This window comes from Harpegnathos saltator, unplaced genomic scaffold, assembly GCF_003227715.2.
Source record: "Harpegnathos saltator strain DR-91 unplaced genomic scaffold, Hsal_v8.6 scaffold779, whole genome shotgun sequence".
NCBI classification, from domain to species: Eukaryota; Metazoa; Arthropoda; class Insecta; order Hymenoptera; family Formicidae; genus Harpegnathos; species Harpegnathos saltator.
Window position 1 is genome coordinate 362,438 of NW_020230625.1, and position 26,550 is coordinate 388,987.

Consider the following 26,550-nt stretch of genomic DNA (forward strand, 5'->3'; position numbering starts at 1 on the left):
GGAGACCGAAAACGGTGAGCTCGGTTGCAGCAACCGGAGGACTCCTGCGAGAACCCTTCTACACCCGAAAAAAAGTAATTTCAGAACAAGCGGAATCATCTAAATTTTAGAGAATTTTACTTTTATATATGGCCTTAAGAGGATTCCTCTAAGATTAAGAGGAAAATATTATAAATACATTATTCTTAAAGTTAGAAGAATTATATGTTATATTAGAGATGTGCGTATTCGAATCCCTATAATTCGAATCCGAATAATTCCAAAATTTCGAATTGCGAAAATTCGAATATATTCGAATACGAATCAAATATATTAGTGTTTGCACGCATCAGCTACAAAACGGGCCATGTAGGCCTGTATGTTTGAACCCTTAACTTGTAACCTAACCTAACTTAACTTATAATTAATAACTTAATTATAAATTACTTTAAATATTTAAATATATATTTTACTTTAAGATAATATTACAATATCAATATTCCCTTTCATATTAAAATCTTCCATTCAATATTAGCATGTTTAATAGTCATGTTAAATTTTTTAATGATTCGATTCGATTTCATTCGATTCGATTCGAATTCGAATTTAAAAAATGAGATTCGATTCGATTCGACATAAAAATTCTTGATTCGCACATCTCTATGTTATATGTATAATGCAAATCTTGATTTTAATATAAATTTCCTTTTACACACAGATTATTTTATTTTTTTTTAAGAGAATTATTATTTATTCTTACTGTACTTTATTCTTACTGTTATATACTTACAGTTATATTAGTAAATTTGAAAAAATTGTTATAATGTATAGCGAAAAGTAATATATATATATATATATATTTCTTGCTCCAGTTTTACAATAAATAGCCATGAATGAAATAAGATCATAATAGATAAATTTCCAATCAGTTTTATTATAGACTTCATAGCTACAAGAATGTTCATCATAACCAATTGTATGAAACATAGTTAAAAGAAAGAATATATTATTCAACTTCTTGCAATAGACGATATAAACTATATTTGACCAAATATAGGAAAAGTTATCTTCGTTATATGTTACAGCAACACACATACCTTTTTTAAAAAGCGTTCCAAATATTCTTCATCGTTCATGCTTGCTGGAGGTACAGCATAACTGAACAGAAGAAGCCGACATTCAAATCAACAAATTCCTCTTCATATAAGAGGAAAATTAATTGATATAAGAAAAGATCTTCTTGAAATAAGAGAAAAATAGTTAGAATAATATCTAATAAATTTTAGATGAATGCTTCACTTTAATCACTTTATCGAAAGAGGAATCCTTTTTCTGTAAGAGGCTTTGCTTGGAATATGAGACTATGGGAAAAGTCACTTTACAAATGGAATACTTTTTTTTGGGTGTAGGAAAATATTACTGTCTGTGTAATAAATTGGCCATTACTGTTGCTTTATCTCTCATTTTTTAAATTCGAATTCGAATCGAATGAAATCGAATCGAATCATTAAAAAATTTAACATGACTATTAAACATGCAAATAATGATGGAAGATTTTAATATGAAAGGGAATATTGAAATTGTAACATCATCTTAAAATAAAATATATATTTAAATATTTAAAGTAATTTATAACTAAGTTATTAATTATAAGTTAAGTTCATTACAAGTTAAGGGTTCAAACGTACAGGCCCAGACGGCCCGTTTTGTAGCTAATGCACGAAAACGATAATATAGTTGATTCTTATTCGAATTATTCGGATTCGAATCATAAGGATTCGGATTTGAATCCAATCGAATTACATTAAATTCGATTCGATTCGAATTTTAATAGTTCGCACATCTCTATGGCCAATTTATCGCAGCCGGTAGCGTTTTTCTACAAGGAAGGTTTCTACTCCAGCCAAAATCTCAGTTATGCCAATCGAACTTATTCAATCCTTTTGCTGTTAATGACGGAAGTATCCGCGAAAAGAAAAGTATACGCCATCGCGATCCGTTACTTTCTGTCGCCTTTCACGTCACTCTCCGATCCCGTGCCCGTAATTTCGTAATTTTGTTATTTTTCTTTCCGTGGACATTTTCATTATTAATAGCCAAGGGACTAATACAACTGAAATTAATACAGCTGAGATTTCCTTTCCATGCGATATGAGGCCGGTATGAGGCGGGCTTAAAAGGCGCTGGGAAAATCCAGAGTGCGCCTTTTACCGCGTTCCTCGCGTGATAGCAGATTAAGCGCGGCGCGTTGCAACCTCTCCTCTCTCAGGATCTACGCGCGATCGGAAATGTATCTCGAGGCACGAGCGGAACGTAGCGCGAGATCTCTGAGAGAGAGAGGGAGGAAGGGAGGGAGAGAGAGAGATCATTCGCGGGCGGGATCCGCGGATACCGATACCAAATACCGATACCTCCACCTGAGAAAACGCCAATGCGGACGAGAAGGGGATCGGCGGACATGCCGGTTATTCCAGACTGGAGCACCTCGCATTGCACCGCCGCTTAGCCCCACGCCGCTGCGCCGCAAAGAAGGAGCAAGCGCGTGTGGCAATTCGATTGCAAAAGCCGACGGAGAGGTCATAACGATCCTGACCGATCCGACGATTCGAAAGAGCGCGATTTTCATTTCGGAGTCGCGGAAGAGCCGCGCCGCGACCGGCCGCTGAAGCTCGCGACTGTTCGTCTGAGAGATGATGGCGATAAGCGCGCGCGAGCAAAGAGATCTCAAGTCGTGCGACGGAGTGAGAACCGGATAAGCACTCCTCAGATAGCACAATGTCATTCTCCGGAAATCCCAAGGACATTCAGGACGAACATCGCGAATATTTACATTTTATTCCGGGATATATATTGGATATCCTGAGGAAGAGAAAATTATAGCTGAATATAAGCTTTTAAAACGTCTAAAGGATATCTTGTCGGATGTTCTAAGGACTTTTATGAGATTTTTTATAGATATTTTTTAGATGTCTAAAGGAAAAGAAAAAAAATATTCCAGATAGTACAATGACATTCTCCTAAGGACATCCAGGACGGATATCCACTGCAGATATTCAAATTTTATCCCGGGATATATTTGGGATGTCCTGAAGAAGAGAAAATGATAATCGAATAATGAGTCTTTAAGACATTCAGATATCCTGTCGGACATCGTGAGGACTTCTATGAGGATATGTTAGGAATATTTTTAAAAGAAAAGAAAAAACCATGGTGTACTGAATTTGTTGACTCCAAATTATCAAGTTACGTCTTTTCTGTTTGAATTATGAATATAAGGGAGAAAAACATTTGACTCGACTCTAAATCAGAATTGACAAATTGAATACATTAATAGTTGTATTTCATTTTCAGAAGCAAACGATTTTTTAATCTTTTTAAATTTTAATCTCTCAGAATTCTCTAAAATCTTTAGACTCTAAAAGAAATCGAGCTATTGATATATTCAATTTGCCAAGTCCGATTTAAGATCGAGTCGCGAATGCTTTCTTTTCCTTATATTTATAATTTAAACGGGAAAGACAGCACACACGTATCTTGTATTGTAATATTCTGAAATTATGCACAGTTCTAATGATGCACTATAATTAATGATATCAAATATCCACATAAACTTCTCATTTCAAGTATCTACATAACTATATATTCTCAAAATATTCCAGAATTATCCTGGACATATTCAAAATTATTCTGAGGGCATCTTGTGCTATCTGGGGTAATATATTGAATTTCTTGAATCCGTATTTTCGAGTTATGTCTTTTCTGGTTGAATTATAAATATAAGGGAAAAAAAGCACTTTACTCGATTTTAAATTGAAATTGGCAAATTTAATACATTAATGGTTAAATTTTATTTTTAGAAACAAAATATTCTTGAAACTATTTAAATTTTAATATTTAAGAATTCTAAACTTTCTTGATTCCAAAAAAATCCGATTATTGATGTACTCAATTTGTCAAGTCCGATCGAGTCGAATGCTTTCTTTTTCTTATATTTATAATTTAAATAGAAAAGTACACATATCTCGGCACGACTCAGCAAATTCAATAGGCTATATTTCTACTGTACTTAACATTCTAAAATTGCTTCTAATGATGCACTATAAATTAATGAAGTCAAATATCCACATAAAATTTTCATATCAAATATCTACGACTGAATATCCTCAAAATATTCCAGGATTATCCTGGACATATTTAGGATCATTCTGAGGACGTCTAGTGCTATCTGGAGCAATATATTGAATTTGTTGAGTCCAAATTGTTGAGTTATGTATTTCCTGTTTGAATTATGAATATAAAGGAAGAAAGCACTTAACTCGATCCTAAATCGGAATTGGCAAATTGAAATATTAATGGTTGAATTTTATTTTTAGAAACAGAAGATCTCTGAATCTTTTTAAATTTTAATATCTAAGAATTCCAAAATTTTTTTATTCTAAAAAATCGCGCTATTAATACATTCAATTTGTCAAGTCCGATTTAAGATCGAGTGGAGTGCTTCCTTCCCTTATATTTATAACTGAGACGAAAAAGATAGAAAACATACGTATCTCGACCCAATTCATATCCTGAAAATATCCTGGACATATTCGGGATCATCCTAAAGGGATCATCCTAAAGAGGTCTTGCGCTGTCTGTTTCGGCGACGAGAAATGAAGTTTCCGTAATCGCGCCTAAAAACGTTCGTCTGAGCACTCACGGCTGCGAATTGAAACTAGGTTAAATAGAAACCTCCTACGCTGCAAATCCGTGTGTTATTTTGACACGCATAAGCGTGCAATTGGCAGAAGCTTTCTTTGCACGTCCTTGTAAAGCACGTCATTCAACTCGTTTGGATGCCGCTCAACGCATTCAAACGTGTTAAGTGGCATGAGTTTCGAGACAACAAGGAACGCGTGAAGAAAACTTCAGCCAATTAGACGCATATGCTGTGTCAGAAGAACCACCTTCGAATTTGTAATATACGCGAGTCTTTCTGTTCCTACAAGCATGTCTCCGTCTGGCTGAAAAAGTCATACGAGCCGAGCTTTTTTTTCTCCTGTATAATATTAGGTAAATCGGAAAGTTCCGTCCATCTAGCGGCAAGTAGCTATAGCTAGAACTGTCGTTAACCTTTAACATCTAAACGAAGCTTAATGGTTCGTTTTGACATCTGTCAATAATATTCAGTACATAAAGGTATACATTTGCGTCAATAACATTGTTTTTTACTACATCGAAAATGTCGGAATTTGAGCCAAATAAGCGTCATTTGCGTGAAGTGTTAATTTTTTGCTTCAATTGGAAAAAACTGCAGCTGAAGCTTATCGAACGCTTGTAGAAGTTATAGTGATAATGCTCCTTCCGATAAAACATGCAGAGAATGGTTTCGACGCTTTAAAAGTGGTGATTTTAATGTAGAGCACAAAGAGCGTTCTGACCGATCAAGAGTATTCGAAGACGAAGAATTGCAGGCATTGGTGGACGAAGACCGGGTGGATGTCAAACGCAAAAGCAACTTGTAGAAGCATTAAATTGTGCTCAGTCTGTCATTTCCGATCGTTTGAAAGCCTTAGGAAAGGTTTACAAGGAAGGAAAATGGGATCCATATGAATAGAAGCCAAGAGACATTGAAAGGCGAAAAACCACCTGCAAAATTCTGCTTGCTAAGCAACAAAGAAAGGGGTTTTTACATCGTATCATCACTGGAGATGAAAAATGGATTTATTTTGACAACCCCAAACGTCGAAAAACTATTTGTGATCCCGGCCAACTCTGAACATCGACGCCAAAGCGGAATATCCACGGAAAGAAGGCAATGCTCTGTATTTGGTGGGGTCAGAAGGGTGTGCTGTACCATGAGTTGTTGAGAAGTGATCGAACAGTCACATGGGATCTCTACAGAGAACAAATGATCCGTTTGAGCCGAGCATTGCACGAAAAACGACTAGAATATGAAACGAGACAGCATAGAGTGATTTTGCTTCATAACAACGCTCACGTCACAAAATCTGTCAAGGACACGTTAGAAGCACTTCGCTGGGAAATATTACCCCATGTAACTTATTCACCAGACTGTGCTCCTTCCGACTACCACTTGTTTCGGTCGATAGCACACGCGCTTGCTGACGAATGCTTCAATTCTTATGAAGACGTCGAAAAATGAGTCTCTGACTGGATAACCTCCAAAGATGAGTCATTCTTTCGCCGCGGAATTCGCTTGCTGACCGAAAGATGGAAAAAAGTCATCGCTAACAATGGACAATATTTGGATTGATGTACTCTTTCATTTTGTTTCTTAAGTAAAGCCATACGTTTTGCAAAAAAACGGACGGAACTTTCAGATTAAGACCTAATAATTCCTGGATATAAAATCGTGTCCGTTTACGCATGAGCGAATTAATTAGCTCGATTCCACGAGGTGCGAGGTCGCTGAAGATTCTCCAACTGGAGGGAAATCAAAATAACGAATCCTTCAAGAGGCTGATATTGCAAATCGGCGAAGAGAATCACGGCGGTGTCAGGCGATAAAAACACGCCGGAGTCTCCGTTCGACGCAGATCGTCCGCACGTGTCAACGGACGGCCAACATTGAACTCGTCAACAAGGAGAATTCGACGCATTTCGAGACGCAAATTGCCTCTCGGGAGGATGATATCAGTTGAGTCGCTCCACTCCCGAACGAAGAATTCGAGGTGCGCGCGGGACCTTCTCCCGAGCGGCTCGGAAAAGCAGCCTCGCAGATGCAAATGCTGAGACTGCGCGATCTCGCTGGGCTGCGTCGTCGTGCGTCATCGCGGCTTCCGAAGTGAAAGCGAACTTACAAGCTTCGGCTTGAGCGAGAGCGAGAAGCGCCGGGACGCGATTTTAATGCCGACGCGGGCCGACCTTCGCAGTCGTTCGCAATGACGATCGACCTTCGTGGCCGCGGCGACCGGCGACGGCTGTACTCCGCCACAGGACACCGGAGGAATGCGCGAGAGGAGCCGGTCCCCCCAGGACGAAAGCCGCGTCGCGCCGCACCGTCGTCGGTCGGGGAAAGATCAACGACGACGGAAAAATAAGAGAGACACTCTCCCGAGCCGAGGACGATCAGCGGTTGACCTTTCGCCGGCGATCGTGATCGCGAGATCCTTCGTCGCCGCTACCTTAACCAATTATCATGCGCTGCGTATCTCCTTAACGACGCGTATTTTATATTAATACGAATTCTACTGCGACGCGAGTGACGATGAGTCAATCACCGGACGGCTGGGCGGCTGGAGCCGATAAAACGTACGTATCTCGCGACGGCGGAGATATTCTCAGAGAATAACGTGTCACCAGCCGTGAATTCGAAAGCGAAACTCCTCGGTTTTGCCGAGTTGTGTCTAGCGTGTGGCATGCAGAAGAGAACACCTTTTCTCTCCCGCTTTGTCTTCCCACTCGGAGTTATGAAGTCGAAGGAACATTCGTGAACGTTCGCCAGATGGTCTCCTGGCGGTTGCGAGGCTCTTGACATCATCATCATCAGCATCATCATCATCATCATCATCATCATCGTCGTCATCGTCGTCGTCGTCGTCGTCGTCGCCAACATCGTCACGTTGACGCCACTTGAATCAGCCGTCACGAAAATCCTCGGTGACTGGCGTTTCCTATAAGGAAACATCGAACATGTCTCTGTTGATCGATTTCTACTTGCGAGTTATGTTGCGGAGCAGCTGAAAAGAGGAGACACGTGTTCATTCATGTTTTCTCTCGTATTCAGAGGTGGAAAGGTTGGAGAGGAAATCCGGTAAAATCGATCGCGAGCGAGTACTTTTGAAGGCACGGAAGCAGCAAAAACAAGATTTTCGGACGAAACGAAGGAGACAAAGAGCCGACTGCTATTCCTGCGGTTTCTCGGTGACAAAAGAGGCATTTAATCGCGGCCGTCGTGATTGGCCTATTAATTCGCTGCGAAGGAGAGCGAGCGCCCGCGGGACGAATTCCGTAGAAAGTAAGAGCGAGCGCAGCACGTCCTCCCGCCGTGCGATGCGCGACAGCTCAAATCGATTTTACGTATCTACTTTCGAGACAGCGGTGAAATGAGCCTGTAATTCGAAAGCGTCTTTTAATCGGCCTGTCGATATCACGCGTGGCGATGTAACACCGTTTTAATCATCAGATGGACATTTTAATGGACGCGCAACTCGACGAACGAGCTACTTTTCACGTTGGATACTTCACGCCGACATTTTACTCGTAATTGTTTATTTTTAACCTGTTTTTTATATCTGGATATCTCAATGGATTAATTCAAGACGGGTAAATCGAGAGGATATTCACGTACCGAAGGCAAAAGTACCTCGAAATTAGCAAATATTCGAGTTGGGTAAAATACACATGTTTTCATATCAAGAAAAATTATTTTCCGAACAAGGAAATATTGTTTTTGAATTTGTAACTTCTCATGAACGCGCGTGGCCATTTATTTGATTTAAATAAAAGAATTTAGATTGACGTGGAAATATGTCGTCACTACCCACCGAGTAAATATTTCTCTATTTCTTTTATTGTATATTTTCTTCCCCAATGCATCTCTGAAGATTGACTTGAGATTATTTTTAATTTGTTTTTTATATCTGGATATCTCATGTAATGGATTAATTCAAGACGAGTAAAGAGGGTGTTCATGCATCGAGGGCAAAAGTATTTAAAAATTAACAAATATTTGAGCTGGGTAAAATACACATATATTTATCTTGAAAAAATTATTTTACCGAATAAGGAGATATATTGTGCAATATATATTTTATAGCTTGTCATGAACGTGACCGTTTATTTCATTTAACTAAAAGAATTTATATTGAAGTAAAAATATGTCATCACTATGTCATCAATATGTAATCTACTGAGTATTTCTTTATTTTTTTATGATTCTTTATGCCTTAGTGCAATTAGTATCTGAAGATTAACTTGAAATTATTTTTAATTTGTTTCTTATATCTGGGTGACTCATTCAATGGATTAATTTAAGACGAGTAAATCGAAAGAGTATTCATGCATGGAGGTCAAAAGTATTTAAAAATTAACAAATATTCGAGCTAGTAAAATACACATGTTTTCATATCAAGGAAAATTATTTTCCGAATAAGGAAATATATCGCGCAATACATATTTTCGAACTTGTAGCTTCTCATGAGCGTGACCGTTTATTTTATTTGAATAAAAGAATTTAATAAAAGAAAGGTTGAAATGAAGACATGTTATCACTTTATTACTCATTGAGCAAATATTTATTTACTTTTTTATATTTTCTCCCCCAATGCAGATAGCATCTGAAGATGAACTTGAGATTATTTTTAATTTGTTTCTTACATCTGGATGTCTCATTTAATGGATTAATTTAAGAGTAGTAAATCGAAAGGGTGTTTATCTATCAAGGGCAAAAGTATTTAAAAATTAACAAATATTTGAACTGGATAAAATACACATATTTTCATATCAAGAAGAATTATTTCCCGTATAATAAAAAAGTATATCGCGCGATACATGTTTTCGAATTTGTAGCTTCTCATGAGCGTGATCGTTTATTTTATTCGAATAAAAGAATTTAGATTAAAATGAAAATATGTCATCACTGCCCACTGAGTAAATATTTCTGTATTTTCTTATACTTTCTCCCGCAGTGCAGATAGCACCTGAAGATAACTAACTTGAAACGGATCTTGAATATATTTTTACATAAAGCTTCTGATTATGAATACCAGAGCGAGTGCGTATGTGGGTAAAAATGAAATTCCACCCAGCCGCAATCACATGCAACGCGGTCGGCGATAATTCAAATCGATCAGCCGCGTCGGTAGCGCGCGCGCGCCTCGGACGGAAATAAAAAGAATCCAGAACGAGAATGTCGTCCGTGCCTTTCGTAACGGCAGTACGAGCGCATTAAACGTTACCGCTCGGTGCTCTCGTCGTCATAGAGAGAAACACAGGCCCGTCACTTAATTATATAAATCCGGTCGGCGACTTTCAATGAAACCGACCGTGCAGCGGATTTCCCATGTGCGATTGGCCGTGTCGCGAAGCGACATCCGCTCGCGAAATGAAACCGCCCCGAAGAAACGCGCCACTTGCGCGCGCGTTTCCCTCGCGGCTCCTCGAATTCGGCTCGCGCGAGCAACAGCGACGACGTCGGCCGCGGAAAGAAGAGGAAAGAAGGCCGCAGCGGACGAAAATAGCAGGAGGACCACGTTGTACGGCCGGCGTGTCGCGTGTTTGTTTTTCGCACAACCTTGGACGCTCGTTCGCTCACGAGTCCAGAAATCTGGTTCTGTAAATATTCGCGCGATGCGAAAGGTCAACGGGGGGGAGGGGGGGAGATTGGCGAGGGGGGAGTCCGCATTATTACAGCAGATAGCCCCCCGGTTAACGAGCCCGGTTTTCTATGCTCGTGGCCCGCCCTCGACCGTAACGCCTGCTCCCGCAGGACTGAAGGACCAACGAATATCGCAGGAGGACATTGATCCGAGATTCCTGCGCGCAGGACGACGACGAGATAAACAGGCCGCGGCGCGCCTCGAATTCATCGCCGAGAGCTGCACGGAGAAAAATATTCGGCCCGTGTTGACGCGACTGAATTTTCCTGGGAGAATCCTATACCGCTTGGGAAGAACAAGGACGCGAGTCAGAGACAAAAATACGGCTGTTGAGAAGATTCCTGTCGGAGGTTTCCTCTCCGGTCAGTTGCTTGTGGTTATCCCCAGCCGATTGTTAACACGGCCGAATGTTTTCGCGGTCGCGGCAACAGAAATATCATTTCTCCGAACCGGTACAAACAAAGATACCATTTCTCGTTGGATTTTTTTCTGCTTCCTGCTTGGTTACGCCAAGTGAGATTTTGCCGCTGTGTACACGCGGAAAACTATTCGGCTGATATAATTGAGTTTCAGTTACGACTATCAAAATAACCTTCCGTTCCTTGGGAATCAACTGAAAAGCGACGCAAGAGAAATTCCGTTGGAAGGTTTTTGTTGTCTCAGGAATATATTCGGTCATCTGAATCGGACCTTAATGTCGTGAGAAACACAAGTTTCATTCTTCACGAATTAACGGAATTAAAGGAAGTCCTGTTGCAAAATCGGTTTCGGGAACTTTGGTTTTGGTTATAAGGTTGGTAGAAATATTCGTGCGAACTATTCGAATTCGAATCGAATCGAATCTAATGTAACTCGATTCTATTCGGATCTGAATCCCTATGATTCGAATACAATTAATTCGAAAATTTCAAATCGCGAAAATTCGAATACGAATCAAATACATTAGCGTTTGCGCGCATCAGCTACAAAACGGGCCATCTGGGCCTGTATGTTTGAACCTTTAACTTGTAATTAACTTAATTTATAATTAATAACTTAATTGTAAATTACTTTAAATATTTAAATATATATTTTACTTTAAGATGATATTACAATAACAATATTCCCTTTCATATTAAAATCTTCCATCATTATTTGCATGTTTAATAGTCATGTTAAATTTTTTAATGATTCGATTCGAATTCGAATTTAAAAAATGAGATTCGATTCGATTCAATTCGACATAAAAATTTTTGATTCGCATATCTCTAAAGGTTGGTAAGCTTTAAACTAACTCGGATACGTTCCGTAATTCGACTGATCAATTATCAAGAGAATAAGTAATAAAAAATCTATATATTTTTCTATCAAACGTTATAAAATTAATAGCTAAAGTTTATAAATAACAGTTTATAAATAACAGTTTATAAATAACAGAAATAGTACACGACTTTGAAGCGTCCAAGCGTGATCAGCTGATCAATTACCGAACTTATTTAACAAGGAAACATAAGGAACTCGGAAATCCAAAAAATTATGAAACTATGTGGAAGTAAAGTAGTTCATTCGTAATGCAAAACTATTTTTTGTTCATGCGGAATTCCAGTTTGAGGAGAACCATCCTTCGATGAAACCGTCCTTCGAAAAAAAATCATTTTCATTTTCATATCTTTTAAAATATGAGGCATATGCAAAAATGGTTTATATGAAAGTTGTAATGTATTTCATATTCTTTGCAACTATATATTCAGATTCTGCAACATTAAACAATTTTTGAAACCCCCATCCGCCCTCCTACAATTTTACAAAATCTGAATACACAGTTGCAAAGAGTACGAAATATATTGCAACTTTCATATAAACCATTTTTGCATATGCCTCGTATTTTAAAAAATATACGCTAAAAACGAAAATAGTTTTCGAAGGGTGGTTTCACCCCTTCAGACTGGAATTCCGCACGAACAAAAAATAATTTTGCATTACGGATGAACTACTTTACTTCCACACAAAGTTTCATAATTTTTTAAATTTCCGGGTTCTCCATCTTTCCTGGTAAGTTAGCTTAATACCTACCAACCTACTTATAACTTAAACCAAAGTTTTCCCGAAATAGATTTCGTAACCGGCCTGGAAAACGTTCCTACGTAAGTGGAGAAGAAAGACTCTTGAGCAGCCGGGTTGAAAATCGCATCATCGTCAGTGTCATTCAGCTTTTCCAAACGAATCTTCTCAAGCGTGATAACTGAAATTTCGACAACGAAAAATTTTTAATTGTCACTACAGAATATTCTTCTGCGCAAGAGACATCGTACGAGAGACGTAGTGAGCGCAATGTCGCGTGCCGGAGGGAAATAAAACATCGCTGCATCTTGAAGCGAAGCTTCGCCGAGATCGCGGAAAACCGGCTGGGAAATGCATTGCGATTGCGAGAGTGAGGAAGATGTTCGCTTACGCGCGCTAATTGTCCACTTTTCGCGCCGTGGATCGAGATGGAGGGCGCGTTTACGAGCGCTTTCCCATCGTCACGGAGCGATTAGACGGCGGCTCGATATCGTTTTATCGTCCGGAGGATTAACCGCGCCGTCAATTTCGATAAATGCTCGGTAAATTATTGCCGCCTATCGACTCGCCGCGCCGGGCCGATTATCACCCGTGCGATCTTCGACGCAGAAACTCGGCAACGAGCAAGTAACGTTACCGCCGAGCTCCGAGCTGTAAACGGAATCCCTCGACTCCCCGGAGAACGCCACTTCCTCCTCGAAAGTTACGGCGCGAGCAGGGAATTAACTCGTTAGACTCCGATGTGTGCGAAGAGAAATTTCGTCGGCCGGCGCTTCTCGCGATTGCCCGCGAGAGGAACGCGTGTTTGAACATAAACGCGCGATGTACTTCGGCGATCAACGCCGGTTCATTGCCACGTTAATCGTTTTCCAACCAAAGTTTTAATGAGAAGCTGCTGTCGAGACCGCCGGCCGTTGCGAGTGACTGCAGCTGAGTGGAATTTAATTTTTACTCACGTGTACAGGGGTAGATTGAAAAGTTTCCGACCCAAATTTACTCCTCAACAGAGTCTCCCTTCAACTCAATACACTTGATTCAATGTTTTTCTAGACCTGTCACATTCCCTCAGTGTAATAACTTTTGTCTAAACCCGAGAATCATTATAGTCATTAACGGCACTTATCACTTCAGCATCCGACGAAAATTTTTTCCTAGACATCTATTTCTTTAAATTTGGAAACAGGAAAAGATCGCACGAGGCCAAATCTGAAGAGTGGACGATGGATGTGAAATTAATTCGTACTTCAGTTCGTACAATTTCGCCATCGCAACTGCTGATTTAATTTGTAAACCAAGGCTCCCCTTTTCTTGGCGAAAAGCCAAAGTAGATAAAGACACATAAATAAATGAACGAAGTGCGACAGTCGACGTGTCAACAAGTCTAACAAATGTTAAGAAAGCTATAGAAAGAGAAATATTAATTTAATAATTTTGAAATTTCCAAAGGTCGATAAGTTAACAAAAGTTAGGGCACTATTATAGCAATATATTCTTGATAGTAAATAAAGTAAAAAAGTCTAATACTATTTCTTCTTTCGACGAATAGTTAGTGAGATATCGTAAATGTTGGAAAAGTTACCAAGTTTTCCTTAAATATCTCAAAATATATTAAGCAAATAAAAAAATGTTTCAGACAAAAGTTGTTCAAATTAATTGGTAGAAAAAGATGATATAATAAAAAATTAGGATTTCCATTTAAGAAAATTGATGATCAGTGAATATCTCGAAAGTGGAGCCATCTACAAACAAAATGCTATCGCTATCTTATGTCCCCCTTCAAGCCAAACAACTTTTATCTTAAGCATTTTTCGATTTAACGCAATGTTTCTGAGATATTTGAGTGGGTCCTTTAAAATGGGACACCTTGTATATACATTTGATTTTTAGTATAGTTTGAATAACTTGACTTTAGATACAATTTGGAATGTAGTCAACGGTTTAATAGGAAAATTTTATTTCTAGGAATTCATAAAAGATAATTTATTTTATTGTATATGGAAATGACGACACCGAAAAGGAAAGGATTGGCACGATGAGAGCGAGCTCAACAGAAACTTCGTTGTAAAAAAAACAGGAGAAACTATTTAAAAAAAAGCAGATGACGTAACAATATAACAATGTTTTATTAATTATATTCAGCCGAGAAAACAACGCAACGATAACTTTCGACGATGTCCTTGATGTGAAAGAATTCCATTTCACAATCCGGAAGAATATTTTTGGAAAACTGTTTCAAAAGAATCCCGACGAGATCTTCATAGATACTCAAGGATCTTGCCATCAATTCCGTCATCTAGACAAAGTAATTTTCACTCCTTCGCGACATTTGATTTTGCCAATGAGCGAGGTAACTTTATTTAACATTCCGAGTTTTACCGATGACCCTCTCGACGAGGCGAGGTAAATATTTGGTTATAATGTACACTTTCCAGGCTTGCCGATGGCCATCAAGACGAAATGAAATAGATATTCATTTATATGAAATTCTTTTTGCGCATTGCCGATGATCTTCTTGAAAGCTGTTTAAGGTGGATATTTGGTATTTATGGATTTACGCTCATACCTTACCTTTATACCATACGTACCTTTTTTTAAGTCTTCCCAATGAACCTTATGTAAAGTGAGGTAGTCAAAGATTTTCCACGGCCATCGGCCAGTGCCAATGATTCCCCCCCCCCATCTTAGGTAGCTTATAATTTCATATTTCCAAACAGATCGAGATAGAAGAAGACGAAGAAGAGATTACAAATGAATTTGAAAGGATTAACTTGTTGGATATATTTTCTATAAATAATTGAATTCCTACACCATCATTTAAATGGACGGTGAAACCAGAATATTCAAGTTAAATATACAGGGTATCCGCGATGTTTTGGAAAGTATCGTAAAAAACCATGAAAGAAGGAGGACGTACTAGGTGGCGACGGGACGCCGTGTGTTCGGAACCTGCATCTTATTTTCGTTCCGAAGAGAGAAAAATATCGAGAACGCGGTAGTCGCTAGACCGGGTCTTTCGCTTGCCGGGCGACTGCTCTAAACCACTGAGCTACCTGACGCTCCACGCTCATGACATTCTCCTCTCCCTAGATAACATTAAGAGATGTCGTTCGGAAGCGACATCTCTAGTGCTATCCTGAGTGCACGGCGACTACAGAGAGAGACATTGTTACTTGTACCTAGTGGTACAAGCTGGCGGTCTCTCAAAGTCAAAGGTTGCTATCCTTTAAGACCTGCTGTCCATGTATGCCGGCCTCCGCCGTTGCCCCTCCTTATCCGGTACAAATCGTACAGATAAGCCCCGGGGTCGACGCCATATTTTGGCTGCCCCCGGGCGCTTGGACACGTTTTTGCAACGCGCTGGAAGGGGATCCACCATGAAAGAAAGAGGGCGTACCAGGTCTGTAAATATGAAACCGGAATTTGACTATAGATGGCCCTAGCTGTCAATGTAGTTACCGTCAAACCGCGTCATTGGCGCCATTTCCATTTGTTGACATCTGACAAAGATTTTCAACTCACAACAATACAAGTTTCATACAACAGCATAGTTTGTAATAGCGTTGAACATGTCGAATTTTGTGCCTGGAAGCTACGATTTGCGGACAGCATTGATTTTCTGTTACCATTTGAAGAAAACTGCTGCAAAATCGCAAGGAATGCTTGTCGAAGCTTACGGTGAGCATGCTCTTGGTAAATCACAGTACTTTGAGTGGTTTAAAAAATTCAAACGTGGCGGTTTTGACGTGAGAAACGAAGGACGTGGAAGACCACCGAAAAAGTTTGAAGACAGCGAATTGCAAGCATTGTTGGATGAGGATGACGCTGAAACGCAACAACAACTCGCGGATCAATTAAATGTGACACGAGAAGCCGTCTCCGTACGTTTGAAAGCCATGGGAAAGATCCAGAAGATGGGAAAATGGGTTCCACATGAACTGAATGAGAGACAGCAGGAAAACCGAGAAACCACTTGCGAAATGCTGCTCGCCAGGTACAAAAGGAAGTCATTTCTCCATCGAATTGTGACTGGCAATGAAAAGTGGATATATTTTAAGAATCCCAAGCATAAAAGGTCGTGGGTAACTCCAGGCGAACCACCGACATCGACTGCAAGGCCAAATCGCTATGAACGGAAGACAATGCTCTGTGTTTGGTGGGATCAGAAGGATGTGATCTATTATGAGCTGCTAAAACCTGACGAAACCGTTAATACTGAACGCTACCGACAACAAATGATCGATTTGAATCAAGCTTTGCGTGAAAAACGACCAGAATATCAAAAATGGCAACACAAAGTGATTTTGTTTCATGATAATGCACCATCACACACAGTAAAACTGGTCAAGGAAACGATTGAGGCGTTTAGTTGGGAAATACTTTCGCATGCGGCTTACTCACCAGACTTTGCTCCGTCCGATTACTACTTATTTGCATCGATGGGACACGCACTTGCTGAGCAGCGCTTCACTTCTTACGAAAATGTATGAAAATGGATCAATGACTGGTTTTTGCCTCAAAAGATCAACAGTTTTTTTGGCGTGGCATCCACAAATTGTCAGACAGGTGGGAAAAATGTATAGCTAGCGATGGGCAATACTTCGAATAAAATATTTTTTATCATTTTCATACAATAAACGTATATTTTCTATACAAAAATTCCGGTTTCATATTTACATACCTGGTACTAGGTCGTAAAGTATAGTAATCGTAAAGATTAATCAGATTAAATTCAGAAGAAAAGTCAAGTATTTTGCAAAAGTCGCAATAGTTGCAACGTTATTAATGATTGAAAATAATTATATCTAAAGGCTCTTCGTTACCGTTCGTTTCCGAAAGATCTCGGACACCCTGTATATTGAATTACCGATTGCATTCCGAATTGCATCGAAAAAGATTTTTAAATCATTTCATTTAGATAAACTATGAAATATGTATAAACAAAATGTGAATTATTAAGTAAGTATATACAATATATACGTGCATATATAGCAATATTTTTTTAATAACTATGCAATAATCACATTGGTATGTAATAGTATGTATAATGTGCAAAAATAGAAGTTCTGTGAAAAGATCAACTTTGTATCGCCAATAGTTTCTCGTTCGAAATTTATATTAACGCTTTAGAAAAAAAAAAATTTGAAAAAACCTATGTTTAGAATTATCGAATGTTCAAACCGCGTGTGTTTAAAACTTTTGTTTGGAACAGAAAGCTTGAATCCATGCCAACCCTGACGACACTTTCGTTCGAGGCTCTCGTTCCGACTCGAAAGGACGCTCGAAAGGTTTCGCGGTTGAGGTCGACGCGACGGTCGCGACCGCGCGCCGAATATCGCCGCAGTCCGTCCCGCGATCGTCGCGATTATCCGCGGATTTCAGTGACACAATTTCAGTGGCACGAGTAATGACTTTTGTCGCCAGCCAGCAATTAATGGCAGGAAAGAAACTTCGCGTCTCGGGCTCCGGATAAGGATCAATCCGCGCGTGACGAGCGATACAATTGCAATGTTATCGATGACGTAAGCGTCGCGGCGAGAGCGGCACGACGATAGTACTCCATGCATGAAATAATTCGCATTCTTGAAATGCACCGACCTTCGGTTATTTCTCGATCGACCGACCAGTTGGTATTTCCACCGCGGAAGCCGGCCGGCCGGTACTGGTTCGGCCAGCGCCGAATACTTGAGCGAGACAAATCGCGCATCGTTACACACGTTGAGCCTCGGCCCGTTCAGTTGCCTCGACAAGCGCCTGATAGTGCCGATCGGTGTATGTTCTGCTCTTTCCAGCTGAACCAGCCCGCTGGACTGTGTTCGCCTTTAGAGCGAGGCAAGAGTACGAGCACGGCGTTGAAGGCGAAAGGAACGAGCTTTCAATGCGGTATTATGCATACACGCGTTCGCAACACTCCAAGGGTTAATAACATTGAAATGTTGAAAGTATCTGCAGTCGTGATCTGCCGCTTTTGCGCGGCGTTTCTCAGACAATCGTCTGACTTCAGACTCGTCATGAGTCATCTCCAAAGTCGGTGATGAAGTCCGACGCAATCCGTCGAAACTGCTATGGGCTGCTGATAAATCCGAGCAGAATAGGCGTTCAATTTTTCCGCGAGGATATCGTAAGGGAGAATTCACACCTTGGCAGAAAAACCGAAGCCAAGAGAGTGACAGAGAGAAGAATTCTCGCAAGAGAGAGAGAGAGAGAGAGAGACAGACTATATCAGGGCGACTTCTGACTGGATGTTGCTTTTCTGCTTTCTGCTTTTCTGTCCAGGTGTGAATGCGCCCTAAGGGAGGATTCACATCTGGGTAGAAAAGCAGAAAGGCAGCAGTCAATCAGAAGTAGCGCTGGTAGTCTATCCTTCTCTTGAGAGAGAGAGAGGGAGAGAGAGAGAGAGATTACCGGCGCGAGTTCTGATTGGCTGCTGTCTTTCTGCTTTTTGCTTTTCTATCCAGGTGTGAATCCTATCTGACACATAAATATTACAAGTCCGGCCAGAAAAGAAGAAGAATAGAACCCATATTGTCGTACGTGGAGGCCCTCTCGCGTCGCGTTCTCATCGTCATGCATGTCACTCTGCGCAGTTCTGTTCTCGAGCGTAGCGCGCGCGCGGCAGGAGTATTGCGCGTTGCGCAACATCGATATCCTTCGTGGATCAATTATGTAATTACCGCCGGAGGCGCATGCCGGCACGTTTATTCTAATCGAGTGAAACCGTTATCCGCGTTATCCACGCACCGCAAATCCGTATCGGGCGTCCGCGCGGTTATACGAGCAGCGTCGTGCCCATCGAGCGAGGGCGTCGAGAAATCCCGCTCGCAGTATAAAGAATGTATGCCGCGTATGCAAAGCGTCCAGATTCTCTCTCGCGAGAGAGCGAGAGCACCGGAGATTAATAATTCATACCCCGCCTCTCTTATTCATGGCGAGCGGGACGGTGTATGTGCCAGGGCTATGCAATAAATAACGCGACGACCCCGTATCGAAAGTTTCCGAGAGGAAGGGCAGGGGGAGGGGGAGAAAGAGAGAAGGCCGATGGGCGGAAGATGATGATCTCTCAGCGCGGAAGAGACGCGTCGGAATTTGTTGCTTCCCGTAGGTGGCGAACCGGCCGATGACGTGGCCGCGGCGAGTGGCGACTGAAGGCTCGGGAAAGTTACTTTGTAAAAGTATCTAGTTGCGGTTACGGTGTTCTTTTTTCTATTGGAAAAGTAACTAGTTACAGTTACAGTTACAAAATACCGACCCTGGAAAGTAATTCGTTGTGTAGTTGTGGTTACTTAAAAAGTAACGAGTCGTTACCTTTCATTTGCTTTCTTGCAATGATTGTGCATTGCTATTTTTAATATAAGAATTTTACATTTCAAGTTTTACTGTCTTATTATATTATTCGATATTTAATAAATGACAATTTCTCTTTTTCTCTCTTTTATGAGATAAAAATTCAATTGTTCATATGTTCCTTGTAAATATTGATAAATTTATTTTTCTTCTCGATGCGCCATATTCGATCTCGGCGATTGGCAATCTCTCTTTCATATATATGCGGTCCGCAAAGAACTATTGATACAAAAAACAAGGAGACCTGCAAGGTAATTAAGAAAGAGTCCTGTGGTGCGATTCTTTAACTCGTTATTGAGTTAAAGAATCGCGCCGCTCGACGGATACGGAAAGCGATAGCGATATTATTAATATCGATACTATTGGCGCAAAGGATAAGAACCGGAAAATAATGGAAAAGAAAGAATAGAATCTAGGATAATCTAGGAATTTCTCCTCCATTATTCTCCAGTCTAGATCCATAATCTAGGATCTAGATTATCGACCTAATTATTCCTAGATTAGTCCTAATTAGTCCTAGATTATCCACATATATACGGGGACCTATACAGTTTAACACCGATTCCGAACGACAATATTAGAGAGATTTATAGGCAGGATACTCTCGGTGGTTTGCTCTTGTCTTCCGAGAGAAAAACGGCGACCGTATTTAATTTTTCGGTTCTGCCGGGAATTGAACCCGGGTTCTTCAGCTTTGTAGATTAGTGCGCGCTGTCTACTATGCCCCACGTTCGCTCTCGAAATTTATTATAAATGTATATAGTGAAACCTTATTATTACGTTTTACAGAAAGTGTGTGTGTGTGTGTGTGTGCATAATGGCCTTAACAAAAATAGAACGTCGCCTCTAGCGCGTAAGCGTAAGCGTGCTCTTCAGACGCAACTATAAAGTAACTATTAAATTAATCATCAGTTAGCAAAAAATGTAACTAAGTTAAGTTACAGTTACAGACAGAGAAAAGGGAACGAAGTTAAGTTATAGTTGCTGAAAAAAATAACTTCGTTACAGTTACTTTCCAATCCTGATTTGTAGCCAGACAGTACAGACAATCAATATTTCTGCAACGTTGCTGCAATATTGCAACATTGCCGCAACGTTTTTTCAACTTTGTGCGCTATATAAGTACCAAGGTGATCATCGTATAAAGCGATCAAATTATACGTTATGTTACTTTCCAACGACCAAACGCGCGATGAATTTTTCACAATTTTCCCTCCATATTTTCTCACGAAAATTCGAGTCTCACGATCGCATGGTCTCGCGAGAGATCGACCGTGGGTCGATTCTTTCAAGTCCGATGCGCGCCCGACAACAAAACCGTTTCCGTGGTCAACCGGTGGTGACTGATGGCGGATTCGCGCGATCGAAAGCTCGATGCGAACTTCCGTTTCCGTCGCAAAATTGCCAGCTGGAATAATCGCCGATCGCACACGTCGCGCCGGAGTATGCACGCGGTATAAAGGCGGATTCACACCTTGGCAGAAAAGCAGCAAGCAGAACAACAGAAGCCAAGAGAGTGACAGAGAGAAAAACTCTCGTAAAAGAGAGACAGACTATCAGCGTCTGTCATTCTCTCTCTCTCTGCTTCTACTGTTCTGCTTTCTGCTTTTCTGCCACGGTGTGAATTCGCCCTAATCCGCGTGTGCGCAGAAAACCCTTCGGTTTAACATAACTGAATTTCAAACAATGTTGCAATGTTGCAGCAACGTTGTAGCAATATTACTGTAACTGCTGTGCTCTGTGGGTTAGTTCCTTCGATCGAAAGCGCTTGTTGGTGTGAAAAGTTCTTCGGTTGGCGAGACAGAATGTTCTGTTGCTGCGACCGAACTTCATGTAACAGAAAATTTCTAGTTGTTACTGCAGAATATTTTTCTGCATGCAGCTGTACGAATGCTAACGTGCGGTCGTGCCCGGGACTCCCCCTTGAATCGCTCGTACTAGCTTTCCAAGGATCGTAGAAAGTTATTTGACATTTAGAGGGGTCCGCGCGCGGTTTTTGCACCCACCCTGTGCATACTTGCGCCGCGTGCCGTTGCGTGCGATTTACCGACGCCGCGGGGAGTGTGCGACACGTGCGCGACGACAGATTACCACGTGTCGCGGTGACGAGAGAGACGAGGATGGCGAATGAAGAGGGGTCGCGGAAGTGTGACTTGCGAAAGTTGCTTCGCTTCTCGAGGAGATGTGCGCGAAGAATTTTGCATAGGAGCTTGTCAGAAGTTCACGGGTTCTCGAGAACGTCATCTGGGGGTTGTTAAGAATGCGCCATAAAATAACATGTTAAACAATGTGTCAGCAAAGAACATCGAACATACATTTTAACATTTTCGTCTGGAACATTTGTCTGCACAAACCTCATACTACCGCGTATCAGCGGCTCTCAGACCGCTTTTTTCCGCGTATCCTCTGGAAGTGCACATGTAACTGGCGCATCCCCTTGTGTGCATCGATGGATAAAAATCATAGTTACGGTATAACGATGGGAATAAAATAAAATTCATATTTAATTCTGCATTCATATTAAGTGTATGCAAAAGTGCTAGTCTTTTCTTTCAGCCCTCTAATGTAATTATTTTAACCCTTTATATCCTAAATTAATTTACCCAAGACCTTATTATTAGATTTTTGCGTAATTAAATAACTCTTGGCATATCATAAACATGAGACAGGAAAATAAATTTTTTAACAATTCGATGATTAAATTTTGACGTGGTATTTGTAAGCACCGACAGGAATGTAGGGTAAGACACGGGTAAAAGGTTCAAGAGCGCATATATAGAGCGGTACTTTGAAGTACCGTCAGGATACAAAGGGTTAAATTGAAATATTTTTGTAAGGTGTTGCTATTGGACTTTGTAAAACGCCATTTATCATAATTTATTGGTGCACATAACCTCAAAATAGCAATTGATATAACGAGCGACGAGATTATATTTATATTTGATACTGCATTCGTTATGAATTGCAGCAAGGAGAAAATGTTGCAAAAGCATGTAAATCCATTTGCTTTTGGGGAAAATATTAAGTCTCACAATACGTGAAAATATTGGTTTCGTCGCTTTAAAGATGGTGATTTTAACGTAAGTGATCGTCCGCACCTTGGAACACTATGAAAACTTGAGACTGGCAATTGGGAAGCGTTGTTGAATGAAAACCTGTCCCAAACGGAAGTAGAACTTGCAAAACAGCTTGGAGTTGACTGAACGACAGTTTCAAGGCGACTGCATGAAATGGGAAAAATCCAGAAGCTGAAAAAATGAGTGTCGCAAAAAAAGAAGATTAAAACTTTTGTTTACACCTGATAAATTACATATATCGATAAACACAAATAATATTATAAACACTTGAACAAGTCATATATAAAACTACTGATATTTTAATTGGTAATCAGTGAGATGTTTGCTCTCGTTTACGTTTGCACAGCGTTTATCAACGCTTCGGTTTATTTTGCAAATATATAGTCGAAAATCATCTTCAACATCCAGCCTGTTCCTATATTTATTTTTTGAAGCAACTAAAAATGAAAAACCAACTCCACGCACATAAACGTGTTTCGTCACTTATTTTTGAGAAATTAATCAGTTATTAGAATTCTTGCTGCAAATTATTCAGAAATTAGCAGTTATTGAGTTGGCGGAGCTTGGAGACTTCATAGCGCCCGAAAGCTGCGCGCTTCAGATTGAGAACCGCTGCGCAGCGTATAAACCACAATTACCGTATACTGTACTTTGTAAATTTCACTCTGTGACATTTCATTGGAATAGCAGGGCATTGGAACAGCCGAGTGGCTCGAATTCGAGTGATTTTCCACTCGTGCAGAGCGAACGCTGCACTCTGCATCGCTGAGTGAATATTTTCACTCGGAAGTGAAGATTGAATCTAACCACCACCACGGAACAAGTTCACGCACGATCGATCGAAACATTCACTCGTTCAACGGGGATCGTCTGTTCCAGTGATGGACGATCTCGATTCGATTTTCAGAAAACCGATCTCGAAAAACTGACTTTTAAATCAACTCTTTCAAACGTTGACCGCTACATTCTTTATCGCCGAATTCTTTATCAAACGAGACAAGATCGATGAATAAATGTATCAACAGGTCGAAACGCAACTCGCTGTCGAAAAGGATCATTCGCACGAAGAATCCGACTTGGAAGAAATCAGTTTTTATGGGGAAAAAGATCGCCCGTCGCTGCCCATATAGCACACAAAGTTGAAAAAACGTTACTACAATATTGTGCAGCAACGTTGCAGCAATATTGCTGCAACCTCTGTGCTATATGGGTGCTCTCGAGCGCGGCACTCGCTCCTGCGATTTCGTGGCTGCCGCTTCCAGTGAATTCCCGCTCGTTCGGAGCGAGAGGAGTTTCACTCCTCAAAATTCCGAGTATACCACGGGGAGTCGACTGAAGACTGGATTAATCGGGGATACCTGTACGCTATCATTATCGCCGTTATCCGCGAACGCACCTGCCGGGATTGCGTTGCTTTTTCTCGCTTCTTTTTTGCGAGGCACACACTTACGGCCGAGGGCCACATTCGCCGCGCGCGCGGTGATTCCGAATCGACATCATCGCAGCGCGGCTCCGAGTTTCACCGCGATTATAAAGGGAACGATTAACTAACTCGGCGAAGCGGCGGTCTTCCGCGCCTCGCTCGGGCCTCCGCGGAATTTCTGTTAGGCAGGCACGCCTCATTAAGCCGACACAGAGTCCGCTAATTGTTATCGCGGCGGCGGTGTGCCGTTACACGTCGTAACGTAACGTCAACGTAACGGGCGGCCGCGCCAGCCGAAACCGCACCACCATCGCGAGAAAGTCGCGCGTTCTTTCTTCTTGCTTTCTCTCTACGCGGCTGTTACGTCACGAGGAGTGGCCGCGGTGTCGTCGCGTGTGCGTGCGCGCGCGAACGTGCTGCGTGCGTGCGTGTGTGCGTGCGTGCATGTGCGCATGCGTGCGTATGGTGTCACGGTGACCGCCGTCATTCCTCCCGATACGTCATCGATCTTTATTAAAATAGGACGCCGTCCGCGATCGCATTGACCGAGACGGCCCGGCCGGCAACAAGTGCATCGTCGCCACGGCATGTGCACTTTGCGTTTCTGCGTTACGTAAACGGTTACTCGCGCGGGTACCGGGTAGCGTGAACTCGGCATCCGGGTGCGAAGCGAATAGTTCAGGATGCCCTGTTCGGGACGCATGGCGAACGTCGCGAGCTTGCCCTTTTCATCACCCGGGCTCCGTTTGCCTTACGAGCGCCATTATGTACACGCAGAAAACTATTCGCTTCGTATAACTGAATTTCAGTTGCGACAACTGAGGAACTTTCCGTTCCTCAGGAATCGATTGAGAATTCACCTTGTAACACGAGAGAAATCCCGTCTCAGGAGAGGTTTCTGTTGTCTCAGAAATATATTGTCACCTGAGCCGAGTATTACCCCGTACATACAGCACAGACGGTTGCAGCAACATTGCTGCAACGTTACAACGTTGCACACAGACACACACATACACATACGTAAAATAAGTAAAAAAAAATATATGTACGTATTTGATGATTTTGAAATTTCCAAAGATCAACAAGTTAGAAAGTTAAGGCGCTATTGTAACAATATATTCCTGAAACTAAATAGAGTAAAAAAATTTAGTACCTCCGCTATAATAAACAATTGGGGTTTCCATTTAAGAAAAATGATGATCAATGAATATTTTGAAAGTGGCGCCATCTGTAAACAAAATGATATCGCTCATCTCATGTCTTTCAAACTAAACAACTTTTGTCTGAAACGTTTTTCCATACCTTTTATATTTCTCGAGATATTTGAGTGGATAAACTGAAATAAGCCGCTCTATATATGTGTATGTATGCAATGTTGCAACATTGCAGCAATGTTGCTGCAATCGTCTGTGCTGTATGTACAATATTGTCGAAGGTGCAAGTTTCATTCTTCACACGAATAAACGTGTGTACGTAAGTGAAGGGTAAAACACTTGCGGAGTTGAAAATCACGTCATTGACAGCGTTATACAACTTCTTCAAACGAATTTTTTCTGTCGCGGTGACTGAAATTTCATTTCTCTTTAGATATAAGATATAGTTCCTTTTGTGAGAGCAGTCGAATACTCTGCTGCGGTAACTATATTTTCAAGCCCGAGAATTTTATTTTCTTCAATTGAAAGACTCGGACGGTTCTTCGGTTTGTAAAACAGAATTTTTCTGTTACTGTGACCGAACCTCATGAAACAAAAAATTTCTAGTTGTCACCGCAGAATACTTTCCTCTATATGTGAAAAACGGCAAGGCCCGGTTGCACTAATAATATTTTAGTTTTAAGCAAGACTTAAACATAACCCATACAGCACAAAAAGTTGCAGCAATGTTGCTGCAACTTTTCTGCTGTATGGGAAGTTTATCTCTATCTTTCTTTCTAGTTGAAGAAAGACGAGCATATATTTAAATCTCACTTGAAATCGAAATAATATTGGCGTAATCGAACCTACACACAATCGAAGACACAAGCGGTAAGGAAATCGATTAGTCAAAATTGTCAATATTCTTCCTATGGCCCAAAAATATTCAACTATGTTGTTTCACTTGCTTTTATATTTCTATACAGCACAAAAATTGCAGCCACATTGCTGCAACGTTGCTGCAATATTGCAATGTTGCAGCAACTTTTGTACTGTATGGGATTGCTCGCGTCTTAAAGCTTAAGTTTTTCTGCGTGTCCGGGTCTCAACATTGTTTCAGTTTGACAATCAGAAAGATATGCTGCTCAATATCGCGATCCGAGTAAGCGACAATTGTTAGCGTCTCGCAGTCGTTGACAGAGTGCACCAAGAAACAGCAAAGAAGAAAAATGAAA

General features: G+C 40.9%; 1 protein-coding gene across 1 annotated transcript in view; it reads left to right on the plus strand.

Moving 5' to 3' along the window:
• The window catches only part of LOC105191045 (serine-rich adhesin for platelets), a 70,159-nt gene that overhangs the window by 6,670 nt on the left and 36,939 nt on the right, over positions 1–26,550 (plus strand). The gene's annotated exons all lie outside the window — the stretch shown is intronic.